Below are 17,167 nucleotides of genomic sequence, written 5' to 3' on the forward strand. Positions count from 1 at the left end.
TGATTAAAAAAGATCACTGATTACTAATAGATCACTAATAGATCACTGATTACTAATAGATCACTAATAGGTCACTGATTACTAATAGATCACTGATTACTAATAGATCACTGATAGATCACTGATTACTAATAGATCACAGATAGATCACTGATTACTAATAGATCACTGATTACTAATAGATCCCTGATTACTAATAGATTACTGATAGATCACTAATAGGTCACTGATTACTAATAGATCACTAATAGGTCACTGATAGATCACTGATTACTAAGAGATCACTGATAGGTCCGTGTCTCTCTGAAAGGTAAACAGGTTTTGTGCGGTTCCCTTTGTAGACAAAGCAGAAACTCTCTGAGTTCTGTGCAGGTGAGAGTTGGGTCAGAGCCAAGTGTTGAAGATGTGGTTGAGAGATGACCGACTGACCATTAACACACAGAACATACAAGTTGTATCTAATCGGACCAACCAAACCTGATCCAGTTTGGCTCGGTTGCGCTGTTTCATTCATCTTAATGTTCTTTTATATTACAGATAGTTTATCAGAGAGGAACCGCCAAATCCCCAACATCTGGACTGAGGTGAAAACAGCCAGCACCTCCCTGGGGAGACAATTTTGTGGTCGGGTTGATATTGTGCAGCGATGTGGAGTAGGCTGATTACAACTGCAGGTCAAGGGACCCAGTCCAGTTCAGAAAGACCCAAGGCTAAGATGAAGGTAATTTGCTTATTCATCATAGGCTGTTTTCTGGCATAAGAACTTTTTGGACCATGGAGGCCGTAAACAAATGGTTTATTAAGCCCATATTTCTGCATTAAAATGTTTTTATTAGTCTGATGTAATATTTGAATCATTTTTTCATTGAATGGAAGCAGAAAATCATCATAATTAGAAGAAATAAAGGTTTGAAAATATCAGTCTGGGTGGAATTTATCTATATGATTGGTTTCACTTACCAGTGGAGTTACTGACATGAATTAACTTTTTTGTAATATTCTCAGTTGTTGATTATGACTGTAGATGTTTGTTATGCAATCAGCTATGTTCCACGCTATACTTTACTGAGGACACTGCGCAATCTATAATATCTAATCCCATGCAGATGGGACACTTTTCTGATGCAAGAGATTTTTTTGGATCAATCCAGTTTTATTTAATGCATCTAAGATCAAAAAGCTTTTATAAGGCATTACATATGACTCAAGTTCACCCTCACTGGGCCATATAATAATAAACTCTGCCTTATTCATCATTCATTAAGGCCTTAAAGTTGAATGATTAACCTCCTGTGTTTAATTTGACCAGATTAACTCCGATGTAAAATGAAGTTCAATCAGCTGCTGTTAACAGAACATGTTTCAGTTTGTCAGCTAACATGATGACGTCTCCACAGGCTACAGAGAATCCACTGATATTACAGAATATGATAAAATGTGGATCTAAGGTTTTTATCACAAGGCCCACTGGATCTCTGGATCAAATGATCGGTGGGGATAGTGTAGATGAAGATGAATTTATCTTAGAAATTCATGGATTTTATTAAAATTAGGTACAAACATTCTGATGATCCCAAAGACTTTTGGGGAAATATTCTGGAGACTGATGAAACAAACCTGAAACATCTGGTTTAAAACTAACAACGCACCTCAGACAAAGAACATTATAACTACAGTCAAACAAGATGGTGGTAGTGTGATGGCCTGGGACTGCCTTGCTGCTTCAGGACCTGGATAATTTAATGTTATTGATGAAACCATGAACTCTGCACTCTAGCAAAAATCCTGAAGGTCTGGACATGGGTTTTTGAACCTTAGCTCAAGCTTACTTGGGTTATACAGGTCCTTCTCAAAATATTAGCATATTGTGATGAAGTTCATTATTTTCCATAATGTCATGATGAAAATTTAACATTCATATATTTTAGATTCATTGCACACTAACTAAAATATTTCAGGTCTTTTATTATCTTAATACGGATGATTTTGGCATACAGCTCATGAAAACCCAAAATTCCTATCTCACACAATTAGCATATTTCATCCGACCAATAAAAGAAAAGTGTTTTTAATACAAAAAACGTCAACCTTCAAATAATCATGTACAGTTATGCACTCAATACTTGGTCGGGAATCCTTTGGCAGAAATGACTGCTTCAATGCGGCGTGGCATGGAGGTAATCAGCCTGTGGCACTGCTGAGGTCTTATGGAGGCCCAGGATGCTTCGATAGCGGCCTTTAGCTCATCCAGAGTGTTGGGTCTTGAGTCTCTCAACGTTCTCTTCACAATATCCCACAGATTCTCTATGGGGTTCAGGTCAGGAGAGTTGGCAGGCCAATTGAGCACAGTGATACCATGGTCAGTAAACCATTTACCAGTGGTTTTGGCACTGTGAGCAGGTGCCAGGTCGTGCTGAAAAATGAAATCTTCATCTCTATAAAGCTTTTCAGCAGATGGAAGCATGAAGTGCTCCAAAATCTCCTGATAGCTAGCTGCATTGACCCTGCCCTTGATAAAACACAGTGGACCAACACCAGCAGCTGACACGGCACCCCAGACCATCACTGACTGTGGGTACTTGACACTGGACTTCTGGCATTTTGGCATTTCCTTCTCCCCAGTCTTCCTCCAGACTCTGGCACCTTGATTTCCGAATGACATGCAGAATTTGCTTTCATCCGAAAAAAGTACTTTGGACCACTGAGCAACAGTCCAGTGCTGCTTCTCTGTAGCCCAGGTCTGGGGAATGTGGCACCTGTAGCCCATTTCCTGCACACGCCTGTGCACGGTGGCTCTGGATGTTTCTACTCCAGACTCAGTCCACTGCTTCCGCAGGTCCCCCAAGGTCTGGAATCGGCCCTTCTCCACAATCTTCCTCAGGGTCCGGTCACCTCTTCTCGTTGTGCAGCGTTTTCTGCCACACTTTTTCCTTCCCACAGACTTCCCACTGAGGGGCCTTGATACAGCACTCTGGGAACAGCCTATTCGTTCAGAAATGTCTTTCTGTGTCTTCCCCTCTTGCTTGAGGGTGTCAATAGTGGCCTTCTGGACAGCAGTCAGGTCGGCAGTCTTACCCATGATTGGGGTTTTGAGTGATGAACCAGGCTGGGAGTTTTAAAGGCCTCAGGAATCTTTTGCAGGTGTTTAGAGTTAACTCGTTGATTCAGATGATTAGGTTCATAGCTCGTTTAGAGACCCTTTTAATGATATGCTAATTTTGTGAGATAGAAATTTAGGGTTTTCATGAGCTGTATGCCAAAATCATCCGTATTAAGACAATAAAAGACCTGAAATATTTCAGTTAGTGTGCAATGAATCTAAAATATATGAATGTTAAATTTTCATCATGACATTATGGAAAATAATTAACTTTATCACAATATGCTAATATTTTGAGAAGGACCTGTACAGCAGGATGAAGATCCAAAGCACACCATTAAATTCACTCCCTAATGGCTGCCTTCCAAAATGGAAAACCTCTAATGTGTCTGAATTAAAGCAATTCAGCAAAGCAGAGCAGGTCAGTATTCCTCCAGTGATGTTAAAGACTCATTACCAGTTAACAGATATTGTTGCCAAGGGGGCGAAATGAGCAGTTATTAAATTTAGGGGGTAATTTCTTTTTCATACAGGCTCGGGTTGGTTAGGATCTTTTTTTTTTTGTCTCTTAATAAATCAAATCATCATCTGAAAACTGGGTCTGATATTAACATTTCTTTCATGATCTAAAACATTTAAGACAAAAGAGGAAAAAAAGATGAAATCTGTAAGGGGGTAAATACTTTTCCAGAGTTCTGTATGTTTTTAAAATAATTTTAAATAAGACTAAGAGATTACAGACCTAATGCTAATTTGTGTCACCCTGCTTTGGTCTGCAGCTGCAGACTGAACAGGCTGATGCTTGTTAGCAGAGGATTAAATCTCTGAGTCAGAGAGAGGTTGGCGGTTTAACCTCGCAGCCGTTGGTCCTGCAAAATCCCCTACAACCAGCCAGCCTGCAAACATCTCCAAAGCTGCCCAGAAAAATCCTTGTGTTTCCACAGCAGGTCTGGGGATATTTACAAGAACTTTGGTGGTTTCAGAGGAACACTCCTGGACCAACGGATTTGTAGTTCAACCCCACGGCGTTTTCTGACTCAGGACCTGAACTCCTGGCCTGCAGCCACCTGTTTGAACAGGAATCAGAGCTTTTCTTACAGGGACGCCAATCACTTTTATTAGGTCTGTTGTTTCTGTGTTTTACAGTGAAAGCCCCTTAGATGCTGATTGGTTTCCTGTCTGCATGTGTCTGTTAGATGGTTACCTGCTGAACTTTTTCATCTTCTGTTCCAAATCAATGGACAGAGATCTGCAGAGATAAAGTGTGGGTGAGAAGCACATCAGCAAAGAACCAGCCTGCAGCAACAGTTTGGGTCCATGAAACAAGCAGGTTCAACAACCATCAAAACTGTCACATGGCGCCACGTGGTACAATTATTCTTCTGTTCATTCAGTGCGTGCTCCTCAAACAGGTCAAAGTTCATCGTTATTATCACACATTCTGGAGATTTGTCTGTTTTTAATGTAAATCTGATAAAGCGAAGCAGATATAAAACTTCTTCTACCAACTGGAGGTTCCACTGCAGAATCCGGTGCTTTGATGCTGATGTTCTACAGGAACTAACAAGGTTTCCTGCTCTTTGAACAGTAATTATTATTCCAGCAGATTTGGCATCAAAACACGATCTTTAACAGATACGTCCTTCATTACAAAACAACAAACAACACCCAAAAATCTGGAAAACAGCAAATGAATCTCTGCAGACTGCATTTTATCCTAAGATGAAATATCTGAAGAATAAGATCAAATTAAAGTTGTTTTACTTTTCCAGCCTCTGTGACAGCTCAGAAATCTCCTGGTGATCCAGATGTTCCTCCATACTGTCCATCACGATGAAACTCCTGAAACATCAGCCCAGGTCTATATGTTCTGATCCAGGATCCCAGTCAAATTCAAATTCAATGCCGGTTTGTCACAACCAATCAGAGAGCTTGCTGTGGTGATGTCTTCTGCATGGCGGTCCAATTAGAACAGAAGAGAAACATCATTAGATGATGAGATGAACGGACCTTCTCTGAGAAAATCGAAAGTAAAAGTGCAAAGATGTTGAGATTCGTTTCTTTAGAAACCTGCTGGATCGTTTGAAGGAAAGTACCTGAATTTTTTAGAACCCGCCCAGGAATCTAACTTGCTTCTGGAACACTGTTTATATCCAGCTGCTCATAAAGCAACAGGCATGTCGACACAAAACTATTTACTGTTTAATTCAAAGAATTATTCCATCATTTAGGGAAATTAGGAATAACTCCTAAATGGTGACATAAAAATGTTCTGGACTGGTTGCCAGAGTAGAACAGATTACAGAACCGATCTGTGGAGATTCTGCCAAATTTAACACCGAGCAGCTTTCAGGGTAAACCACTGTTGAGGTAAAATAATTATATCACTGATATCCTTGCGTCCTCAACCTCACCCAGTCCGGATGTCGTGAGAATGAACAGAGAAGAGCAGGAAATTAAGATTAACACAAGTTTAATTTGGTAAATAATAAGTCCAATAATTTCCGATGCAAAATTGAATACAAAAGAATAATGCAAAGAAAGAAAAATTACCTAAGGCCTTCGGGAGACCTCGGGTCAGCAAAGCTTAGGCTGTATTCACCGAGTGATCTGTCTGACCATAAATGTTAAAACGTTTTATACCTTTACTTCAAAGTTGACTGACTGACCCTCCCCTCCAAGAATTATTTATGAAGTCTGTGTCGGCGCTGTAAATTAGCCAACCCCCATGTGAATACTTTATTATCTATACCATGCCCAACAGCCGACATTTATTGCTTTACTGCCCATACAGTCTGGCATTTACTGCCCACAGCTGCTGGGAACATCCTAACCTGGGGTTCACCCTTGCTCCAGCCTGAAGCCTGCTGTGACCCTGTGACTTCTTTCCCCAAAGCTCACACATGTTAAATCTCAGTTTTATGCTTATACATGCAGACTGAACACATAGTATGAAACTAAATGATTTTAATTCTCAACACCACCAAAGCAGGAATCAGACTTCAGGTTCGAATTCAGGACATCTGGTTTTAACTGGGATTAAAGCAGGTAGCTGAAACCGGGTCGGAGCCGAGCCGAGCCGAGCCCTGCCGCATAAACCTTTTCAAACAAACAAATCATCAAAAACATTTTTCTTTAAAATACCTAAAACTTTAAAGTCGTTGGTGTTAGTGATGATCCAAACATGATTTTCTCACTAAAGCCTGAATATGTCAGCAAAGAAACTTAACTTTCTGTTATTTTATCTTTACTGCAATTTTTCATGTTTAAACAGAAAATATCAAATATAATATAAATATGTTATAAATATAAAAACAAAATATCAATGTAAAATATAAAATTCAAAATGATTTATCTTAAAATAAAAAAGAAATCATCTTTTTCCTGCAAAAAACTTTATAAACAAAATAAAATTCTCTTTACATTATAAAACTCAAAGCATTGAATCATTTGCTTTTGTTTTCACCTGAACATCTCAGTCAACTCATTTGATCCATCACCTTCCTGCTTTCTGGACGTTCTACCAGCGTGTTGGTCCCACTGCATGGTTTTAGATCAGTACAGCTTTTTGGACCATCTTCAGTCGGGTTTTCACCTGAAGCGGCTCTTCTTAGAAGCTCTAATGATATTTTGAGGCAGAGTGACGCAGGTAAATGTTCTGTCCTGCTTATATTGGACCCTTCAGCTTTTAATACTGTTGGCCATCCAACTCTGCAGTTTCTGTTTTTTCCATCGGGTGGTAATCTACTGAGACGCAGTAGTAGCTCGGGCTCTTTGTGACTTTTTGCTATTGATGCTGAACCAGCACTGAAGAAGGAGCAGAAATGGGAGCTAACGGTACATCCTTGAGGACTTGAAACATTGCATTGGAACTTGAGCCTGAATTTGAAAGGTGAAATCAGATCAATTGTTTTTTTGTGTGTCATCTTTCAGGTTCGATTCCTGGAGTTCATCCCTTCACCTTATCACCTTCGATGGCCCTGGTGCCGGATTCCACATCTATAGCAGCGCTGCAACGTTTTCCCTCGACGTCCTGGACGTGATAAACATTGAGGGCTAAAGGGGTGGGAGGACAGCATCTTTGTTATGTGCACTCAGGGCTATTATTTTGTTGGAAATAGAAGTTTAATTTTCCCTGAAATCTCAGTAGTATTTTATTTTTTTCCACTTTATTTTTTCACTATAAGTCTGATTTTGTTGATGTTTGTGTTGCAATCAATATTTATAGATTTTTTTCATATAAGTTATTCTGTGGTTCTTTGCCTTATTGAGGTGGAATTTAAAAGTCATATCCGGTTTAATCATAACCAACTTCTTCCATAGAGGATTTAGATAACCCTGAATTTGACTCCTAAGTCTGCTATAAGCAACGTGATCCTTGTAGAGTTACACCGGATAAATAGGCTGAGGTGTTGGGCTGGTATTCCAGGTTCTGCTTTAAAATGGTTGTCTTCATACTTCTCAGATAGATCAACCTTTGTGGCTGCATCTACAGAACCCATTCCTGTCCTGTTTTGGTGTTCCACAGGGCTCTGTTTTGGGGCCACTGTTGTTTTTGCTTTATCTGCTGCCTCGTGGTCCCAGTATGTCATCTTTTAAGGATGTTTCCTCTAATTGCTATGCAGATGATATCCAGTTGTATATTTCTTTTCTGCCAAATCAAGATTTGAAGCTGCACATTTTCTTAAAATGCGTGGACTTGATTAAAAACTGGATGAGGGAAGGTTTTCTTTAATTAAATGAAAAAAGAAACTGAAGTTATCATTTTTGCAACAGAAAAAAAAAACTGGAAAGATAAGGCAGATCCTTGGGCCTTTTTGTAATTTGGCTAAATCTTCTGTTGGAAACCTTGGGATAACCTTTGACTCGGGATTTTAGCTTGAAAATCATGTCAAATCTCTGGTTCAATGCTCTTTCTATCATTTGCAAAACATTGGCAAACTTTGCCTTAATGTTTCTCATGTTAGGATGAAATTCTTAATTTATGCTTTTGTTTCATCTCATTTGGGCTATCGCAGTGTGCTCTACACATGTCTGTCTTACCAACACCTCCCTAGACTCTAGATCCAGACCATGAAAATAAATCTAACCTGTGTTTAAGATGCAAAGACTTTAGATTTTCGATTTTATGCAACAGTTTGTTTGGATTCAGATTAATTTTAATCCTGAAGGAAAATTTAAAATACCAAAAACCACAGATATCTCGCCCATAGACTGCTGGAGATAGGCACCTGCTACCCCGTAACCCACTATGGAATAAGCTGTAGAAAATGACTGACTGACTGACAGGAAACTAAAAATACCAAAACCATAGATATCTGTCAGAGTTAAAAACACTGATAAACTCAGAGAAGGTATGAATGAAGACACAAGCGAGTCAAAGTTATCAGTTCATTCTCTCAGAGGAGCTGCTCTGTGTTACAGGCTTTTATTAAAGAAAGGAAAACCACTCATGTTACAGCATTGTGGGTGTGGCTACACACAGTTTCACAAATACAAGTCCTACTGAATAAAACTGGTTCTGTCCAGGTACTGATACAGCCCACACATCCACATCTGGCATCCAAGGACACGGAGATTAGCTGGGGTGAGAACAGACGGCTTCCCAAACTCCTCCACACACAAGTTCCTGCTCAGTCTGCATAGCAACCACCCAAATGCAACTTTAAGACAAGATGAATATTCTGTTAATAGTTCATAAAGTACTTCAAAAATCAATGTGAAAAGTATTCAAACCACTTCTATCAAAGTTCACCAAACTAAATAAATGAAAATGTCTTTTAATGGTAAATCATTTAGGATAACGAACCTTTTTAAACTAAACAATGATAATTCATGTATAAATCTTCCAACAATATCACAATGGTTCATCAGCAGGATGATTAATGAAAATCATTTTGGTAAATTACAGCTGAAACTGGACCAGAACCAACTTGTGTTCTGACTGAAGCTTGTGTTTTATTTTCAGGATCTCGATGGCTTCTTGGAGCATCTTGACAAACAGATGATGGAGGATTGGTGGAGAAGTGTTTCAGAGATGTTTCCAAGCTTTAGACAGAAGGTTCTGGTTCTGACAGGCAGCACCAACTCACCAGATAGAGAAATGAGGCAGAAAAACAGCTTAGATCCTCAGAAATGTGTCCCAGTCAGCATGAAGTTCCTCTACAATCAGTCCTGTATGTCAGAGTTAGACAGCAACACTGAAGGGGAAATGTTCTCCCAGAACCGACAAACTGGATCTGGGTTTTCTCTGGTTCCTCACATGAACATCTGACCCTGAAACTAAAACCAGCAGCAGCAGGTTTCTCTCCTCATGGAAACACAACCATGAATTCTGGGTCTGAGTTCAGAATCAATGAAATAATAACTGAATGCTACGGCTGAAATGTTATTTAATTTCTATGGTGTTTTTTAGGTCTGTCATTTTTCTTATTTGATTTCACATTATTTTAGTATTTTTCTTTGATTTTTCTAATTATTGTTAGAAAAAATCTGCCTTTGCTTTTCTTAATAATCTTATCTCTATATTTCTGAACATGGTGAAACGCCCTCGGTCAAGGGTTCATTTAGTTTTATTTGCTACGTTTAGAGCTTGATCTTGTTGTTTCCTAAGTTTTATGTCTACTTTTATCCAGATATCTGTGTTTTTGTGTCGTTTCTGTAGGAGTTTTTGTGTGAATTCTCTAATCGTTCTCTCAAGTGTTTTAAGGAATATCTGGCTGTCTTTTTCAGAGTCGACTAAAGGTAACATGACGTCCCGTTGAATTTAGTTAACTGCTGCTTCACAGTTAACTTTTTGGGATTGTGACAGTTAGGTTTTCACTGGCAGAAATATCGAAACATTCTTGGGAACGTTTTCTAGTGATGAGGGTTATATTGTGGTCTGATAAACCTGTTAACAGATTAAATGATTTTACAATTCTTGCTGTCTTTTCACTACTGCAACTAGTTTACCAGCAGGTGGCGCCGTTGTTCTCTCAGCTATTCAATCGTCAGCATCCTCTTTGTCTATTTCCATCAGAATCTTTTTTTGTTACCATCAAAATAAATGTTTTAATGTTCCGTGGACCGACACAGTTTCTCAGGTGGTTCTTCGCCATCTTTAGGGTGGAAAAGGTCATCTATCAGGCAGCCGGGATGATGGATAGTGTGAGGAGGAACTTGAGGCCCAAACCGATGATATGATATGCATTGGTGAGCAGATTGTTTGGTGAAGTCGGTGTGTAACAACATATCGGGCAGTTTTTGCAAGTGGAAGACACTTTCATCGGTGTCCTCCATACCTTCCCCCGTTTCATCGCTGGAGGCAGCGGTCCTGGTGTTGTAGTCATCCAGTGGTGACTGGTTTAATCTGTCCCACTGCTGTGCAAAGCTGATCAATTCAGCCTGGGTTCTAGCAACACTGGCACGTCCATCGATCTCCAGCAGGCATTTCCTGAGGTCTCTCATGGAAGCGTCTGGAAGCCTTTCTCCATGATTTCTGGGAAATGTTTTGAATTCATGCAGGACACATCTAGACACTGCACTGAATTTGCTGCATAATGATGGTGAACACTTTCAATTACAGTATCCAGAATCAAGCTGTGAATGTGGATTTTATAATGTTTCAGCATCAGCAATGGTTTCATCTTCTGCTAACTCGCCTGGCTTCTTCTTCACTCTTTTGTTTTGGGAGGGCAGTCTGAGCTTCTGCATCACTGTCCTGTTGCTTCTCCAGCAAGCCATTAGCCCACTCAACAAAAGTATCTGCCGCCTTTTTGACACCCTCAAGGTCTTTGGCAAACTTTTCAAACATCCCTCTGTTCCTTTCGCCAACCTTTGTGTGGTTGCAAGGTCCATACCACTTGTTTGCAGGTACTTAGAGAAGTTCCATACTTCAGGAGAGCAGCTTGTGCCTTGCTTTGGATTACAGGTTTTATGGTCACATCCTTCTGAATTGTGATGACCAGATCTGTGTACAGTGCATAGACGGGCTTAGAAAGGCTTTTCTCAAGGCCTCGTCTTCGGCCCACCAGCGAGTTTCACAGAATATACCAGCTAACTTCTTCAGCTGTCGCCATCTCTTGTCTTCACTGGTTTCTTCCTATAGCTTCATGCGCTTGTTGGAATCTCTAATAAATACTGCAGTGTGATTTAGCCGTGAGAAAAGTGTTTCACTGCCTACAACCACCCCCGTGGTCTCAATTGGCACAAGGTTGAGTACATGTTAGTATCACCTTACTCACCGGCCACTTTATTAGGTACACCTGTCCAACTGCTCGTTAACGTAAATTTCTAATCAGCCAATCAGATGGCAGCATCTCAATGCATTTAGGCATGTAGACATGGTCAAGACGATCTGCTGCAGTTCAAACCGAGCATCAGAATGGAGAAGAAAGGTCATTTAAGTGACTTTGAACGTAGCATGGTTGTTGGTGCCAGACGGGCTGGTCTGAATATTTCAGAAACTGCTGATCTACTGGGATTTTAACGCACAACCATCTCTAGGGTTTACAGAGAATGGTTCGAAAAAGAGAAAATATCCAGTGATCCAGTTCTGTGGGCGCAAATACCTTGTTGATGCCAGAGGTCAGAGGTGAATGGCCAGACTGGTTCGAGCTAATAGAAAGGCAACAGTAACTCAAATAAACACTCGTTACAACCAAGGCATGCAGAAGAGCATCTCTGAATGCACAACACATCGAACCTTGAGGCGGATGGGCTACAGCAGCAGAAGACCACACCGGGTACCACTCCTGTCAGCTAAGAACAGGAAACTGAGGCTACAATTCACACAGACTCACCAAAATTGGACAATAAAAGATTGGAAAAATGTTTCCTGGTCTAATGAGTCTCTATTTCTGCTGCGACATTCGGATGGTCGGGTCAGAATTTGGTGTCAACAACATGAAAGCATGGATCCATCCTGCCTTGTATCAAAGATTCAAATCTGCAGCATCTGTGTGATGCTATCATGTTAATATGGACCAAACCCTCTGAGTACCTTGTTGAATTAATTCCACAATTAATCCCTGACACAAGTCAGGGCATATATATACAAAAGTCATATCATTGTTGTGTATGTGAAACTCTTGACCAATCCGATTTACCAACTTCATTTACGCACATGTTCTGGCACACACAACACTGAATTCTCAGCCGCAGTTACGGCAATACAAGAATAGCAACACATCTGCAAGCAATCAAAACTGGTCTACGTGACAGTTGTACCATAACAATTTCATTTGCTCTTTTCAAGATGGAGCTGATGTGCTTCAATAAGAAGGTTCAGACAGTTTCAGAATCTGCCATGATAGTTGTTCAGGGTTTTATTTCATGTTTACAAATAAAAGTCACATCATTTGTCTCCATTTTCTATGTTTGCATTGCTAACATTCAGATATGTAACTGTACTTTTGTTTCACAGAGAAAAGATTGAAAATTTTCACTAGTGTCCCTGTCTGGTAGGTTACTACATGTCCTTTACCTGATAATTTCAACTATCATCCAGTCCCCTGATCAATAAAACAATGGGAGCAGATATCCTGATAAAATCAAACGTTTTTTTTAACAAAGTCTTGGATTTTTCTTTATGTTGACACAGTTGGAGTTTCTCACAAAAGTGTTTGCTGGTTGTGTAATATCCAAACAAATAGTCTTTGTGGACTATTCTTGCAGATTGGCCTCAAAGCAACACACAGCTAAGGTGGAGTATTAATGCATGTTGATGCAGATTCCACATGTACCAAGAATCGTATTGGACACAATGTTGTCATCTAGTTGTGTGGGTTATATTTGTAATTAATGGTTAATGTCTGTCATGTAAATCAATGCAAAGCTAAAGATTGCAGCCCATATGGTAAAGCTCCGCCAAAGAGGACTTCGTACACCACTGCCTTCAATCCATCTGGCAAATGTCCGCTCTCTAAGTAACAAGATGGACGAGCTGCTTCTTCTCACCGGTAAAAACTGAGACCTCCGTGGATCAGCGGTTCTCTGCTTCACCGAGACATGGCTGAGTGGAAACATCCCGGACCGAGCACTGCTGATGCCGGACTTCCAGCTGTTCAGAGCGGATCGCAGCGTGGAGCTATCGGGGAAGAAGAGAGGAGGTGGAATCTGCTTTTATATAAATGAAGGTTGATGCAGAGACGTAAAAGTGCTGGAGAAACATGTAGTCCTGATCTGGAGTCATTTTCTATAATCTGTAAACCGTTTTATTCACTGAGAGAGTTTTCCTCGTTTATAATAATCAGCTCATATTTTCCACCTCATGGCTGCACTTCTGCTGCTGAAAAACATCTCGCTGAGATGATTACAGACCTGGAGAAAAAATACACGGACTCTTTCATCATAATACTGGGAGATTTTAACAGAACAAACCTCTCAAATGAACTCCCCAAATACAGACAGCATATTAAGTGTCCCACCAGAGATAAAAACACACTGGACCATTGTTACACAGCTTTAAAGGACTCATATCATGCTGTTACCAGGGCTGCTCTGGGTTTTTCAGATCATTATCTAATCCACCTCATCCCAACCTACAGACAGAGACTAAGAGCTTCCAAACCCAAGGTTCACACTGTTAAGAAGTGGACTGAGGAATCAAAGCAGATGCTACAGGCCTGCTTTGAATACACAGACTGGACTGTTTTTGAAACTTCAGCCACTGACTTAAACCAACTAACTGATGTGGTGACATCATACATCAGTTTCTGTGAGGACATGTGTGTGCAGACCAAGACCTTCTGACCCTTTGGGAACAACAAGCCATGGTTTACTCCACACCTCAGGAATCTGCGCAGGGAAAAGGAAGAAGCTCACAGCAGTGGAGATTGGGCGTGGTACAGGCAGGCCAGGAACAAACTAACAAAGGAGATCAAAACAGCTAAGAGAAGCTACAGTGAGAAGCTGAAGAACAACCTTTCTACTGGTGATACTTCAGCTGTATGGACTGGTCTGAGAAACCTGACTGCCTACAGGAGCCCCTCCACCCATCCTGAACAGAGTCGTCTCCTGGCCAACCGTCTGAATGGCTTCTACTGCAGACATGACAAGAAGCCATTCACACCTCAAATCATCTCCTCTACATCCCATTCAGGAACAAATTCTTCCCATAAAACAACCAACCCCCTACCTTCAGATCTTCTGCCTGCACTAAAGATCTCTGAGGAAGATGTAAACAGGCTCTTTCAGCGCATGAAAACAAAGAAAGCTGGAGGACCTGATAACGTCTCCCCATCATGTCTGAAAGCCTGTGCAAATCAACTCGCTCCGATCTTCACAAGGATCTTCAACAAATCACTGGAGAAATGTGAGGTCCCCTCCTGCCTCAAACGATCCACCATCATCCCGGTTCCCCAGAAACCCACCATCCTAGGATTAAATGACTACAGGCCTGTAGTCCTGACGTCTGTGGTCATGAAATCCTTTGAGCAGCTGGTGTTGAAGCACCTGAAAGACATCACAGGCCCCCTGCTGGACCTCCTGCAGTTTGGTTACCGAGCAAACAGGTCAGCAGATGATGCTGTTAACTTAGGTCTACACTTCATCCTGCAACACCTCGACCTTCCAGGGACGTACGCCAGGATCCTGTTTGTAGACTTCAGCTCCACCTTCAACACCATCATACCAGACATCCTCCACCAGAAGCTCACCCAGCTCAACGTCCCAGCCTCCACCTGTCAGTGGATCAACAGCTTCCTGACGGACCGACAGCAGCAGGTGAGACTGGGGAGCATCTTCTCCTGATCCAGATCAATAAGTACTGGTGCCCCCCAGGGTAAGGTAAGGTAAATTTATTTATATAGCGCCCTTCAGCAACGAGACACTCAAAGCGCTGGACATACAATTACAAAGCGAATAAACACAGATACAGACACAGAAAAACAAATCAAATGATAAAATCAAACAACAGAGGTAATTTAAAATAAAATAAAATAAAGAGAATAGAATGATGGACAATAAAATGAAAGGAAAATTGGACTGAAAACGCAACTAATCATGCCTAGATGGCCTAGTCAAAGGCCACTCTAAACAAATAAGTTTTTAATCTTGATTTAAAGCAACTTAGGGTTTCTTTTCCAGTTTTCTTGGAGTTTATTCCAGATTAGTGGAGCATAAGAACTAAAAGCTGCTTCTCCATGTTTGGTTCTGGTTCTGGTTCTGCAGAGTAGATTTGAGCGAGAAGACCTGAGAGGTCTGGGTGGTTGATCCACTGACAACAAGTCTGTAATGTATTTTGGTGCTAAGCCATTCAGTGATTTCTAGACTAACAGAAGTATTTTAAAGTCAATCAGCAAAAACCTGCAGTATGGTTCTGTCATCCAGGAGCTAAAAGCAGCACACAGTGCACACGATGCTGCTGTTATCAGAACCACGGCCAGGACATCATATCAACACCATAAATTAATGTCTAAAATAAAGTTTGTTGTCATTTTAGCGTTATTTGCAGCTTACAGCTTTGCTGCGTCCATCGATTCCATAAACAGAAGGAACTGACCCGTTAATCAGATGAAGTCTTTCAGTAAATCCTTCTTGATGCTGGAGGAGGTTGATGAAGAACTCGTCCTTAAAGTGGGGATTTCCCCACTGATGTGAGAACATTTCCATGAAAAATTAAATTTAACCAGGGACTGTGAAGAGGTTCTGATGCTGGGGGACGATGTTGTGAATCATGTGGGTTAATAGACCCAACAACCGAACCTAACTTATCATCTTGCAGTGTAGACATACTTGAGCTTAGACAACAAAATCGCAGCGAGAAATAAATATGCCGGATACACAAAATTTATTTAGCTGTTCTGCAGCAAATACTGTGACGTAACAGTTGGAAAAATGTAACAGATGAGAGAGAAAACTGAACAGACTGAAAAACATTGCCCCAACACAGAATATAAAGGTTTCTACGCAGCACCTGGAGAGACTAAATTCAACTTTTCAGCCCTCAAAAAACAAAAATGTAAAGGCTAAAAGAGTGGACTTTGCAGGATATGTCCCCTTTAAGCCATTTCACTCTGAAAACATCTAACCTGAAGCTGGACAGGAAACAACCTGAAGAACAGCAGGTTTCTTTGAGTTTTATCACCAGAAGGAGAATTTATAGCAAATAAAAACATTACTGACTACAGCTTTAATGACTTTTATTGCGTCATATCAACATTGGATTTCTTTTCACTGCTCCTCCATAAAGGTCAGAATTATAGACCGTCCACCTAAGCAGTGGACAATAAACCTATTGTCTGTGGATGAAAGTATCTTCAGGCATTTATCAGACAGTATTGAAAGTAATACCACTGTAGGTAGAATGTTAGGATTTGTGTTGATCTAAGTTCTAAAACTTTTGTTCGTAGGTTTGGTTTCAGATCAATCAGCGACTGTTTGGACTCTGTTGGTGTCAAGCAGAGACAGCTTTCTGTACTTCAACTGCACCGACTGATTGTTTGCCTTAATAATAAAAAAGAAGAGGAGAACTTTGGTCTTTAGTTCTCTGAAATACAGCAACTTTCAAACCTGTGCTGTAAGGAGATGTGAAGAATGTGGAGATTAGATGAGAACTGAGCTGCAGAGACATTAACTTCTGTCCTGCTTCAACATCTGCCTCCAAGAACATAGCCAGAAGCAGTGGTTTACTACAGAAACCTAAATGCATTACATTTGTTTTGAGTTTTTACATGAAGTTACAGCCAATCAGTGATCAGGGTATCAGTGTGTTTGAATTTTCTACCAGCGTGTCTGAAAGAGACGGAGCCCCACTGAAGGGGACGCTCGCTTTGTTTGACAGCACGTTGCGGGTAGAAAAAGCTTTTTGGGATCAGTTTTGTCATGTGAACAGAAACAACCAATGACCTCTGACTCAACATGGCTCACTTCAAATTAAAAGCTCCAGATTGTTCCGTGAGGTTAAAAACAAAAGAAGAACAACCTGATTCAGTCTGAAGTTGGTCATTTATTCCAAACATGACTGTGTTTTATTGTCAGAGAGCAACTGTACCTCCATCCGACCTGGCAGCCCAGACTCAGGTCTCTGCAGAGTGGTGAGGACTGCAGAGAAGATCTCATCCATCCATTTATCCAACCCCTTCA

The sequence above is a fragment of the Girardinichthys multiradiatus genome, chromosome 12 (genome assembly GCF_021462225.1).
Source record: "Girardinichthys multiradiatus isolate DD_20200921_A chromosome 12, DD_fGirMul_XY1, whole genome shotgun sequence".
Taxonomy (NCBI): domain Eukaryota; kingdom Metazoa; phylum Chordata; class Actinopteri; order Cyprinodontiformes; family Goodeidae; genus Girardinichthys; species Girardinichthys multiradiatus.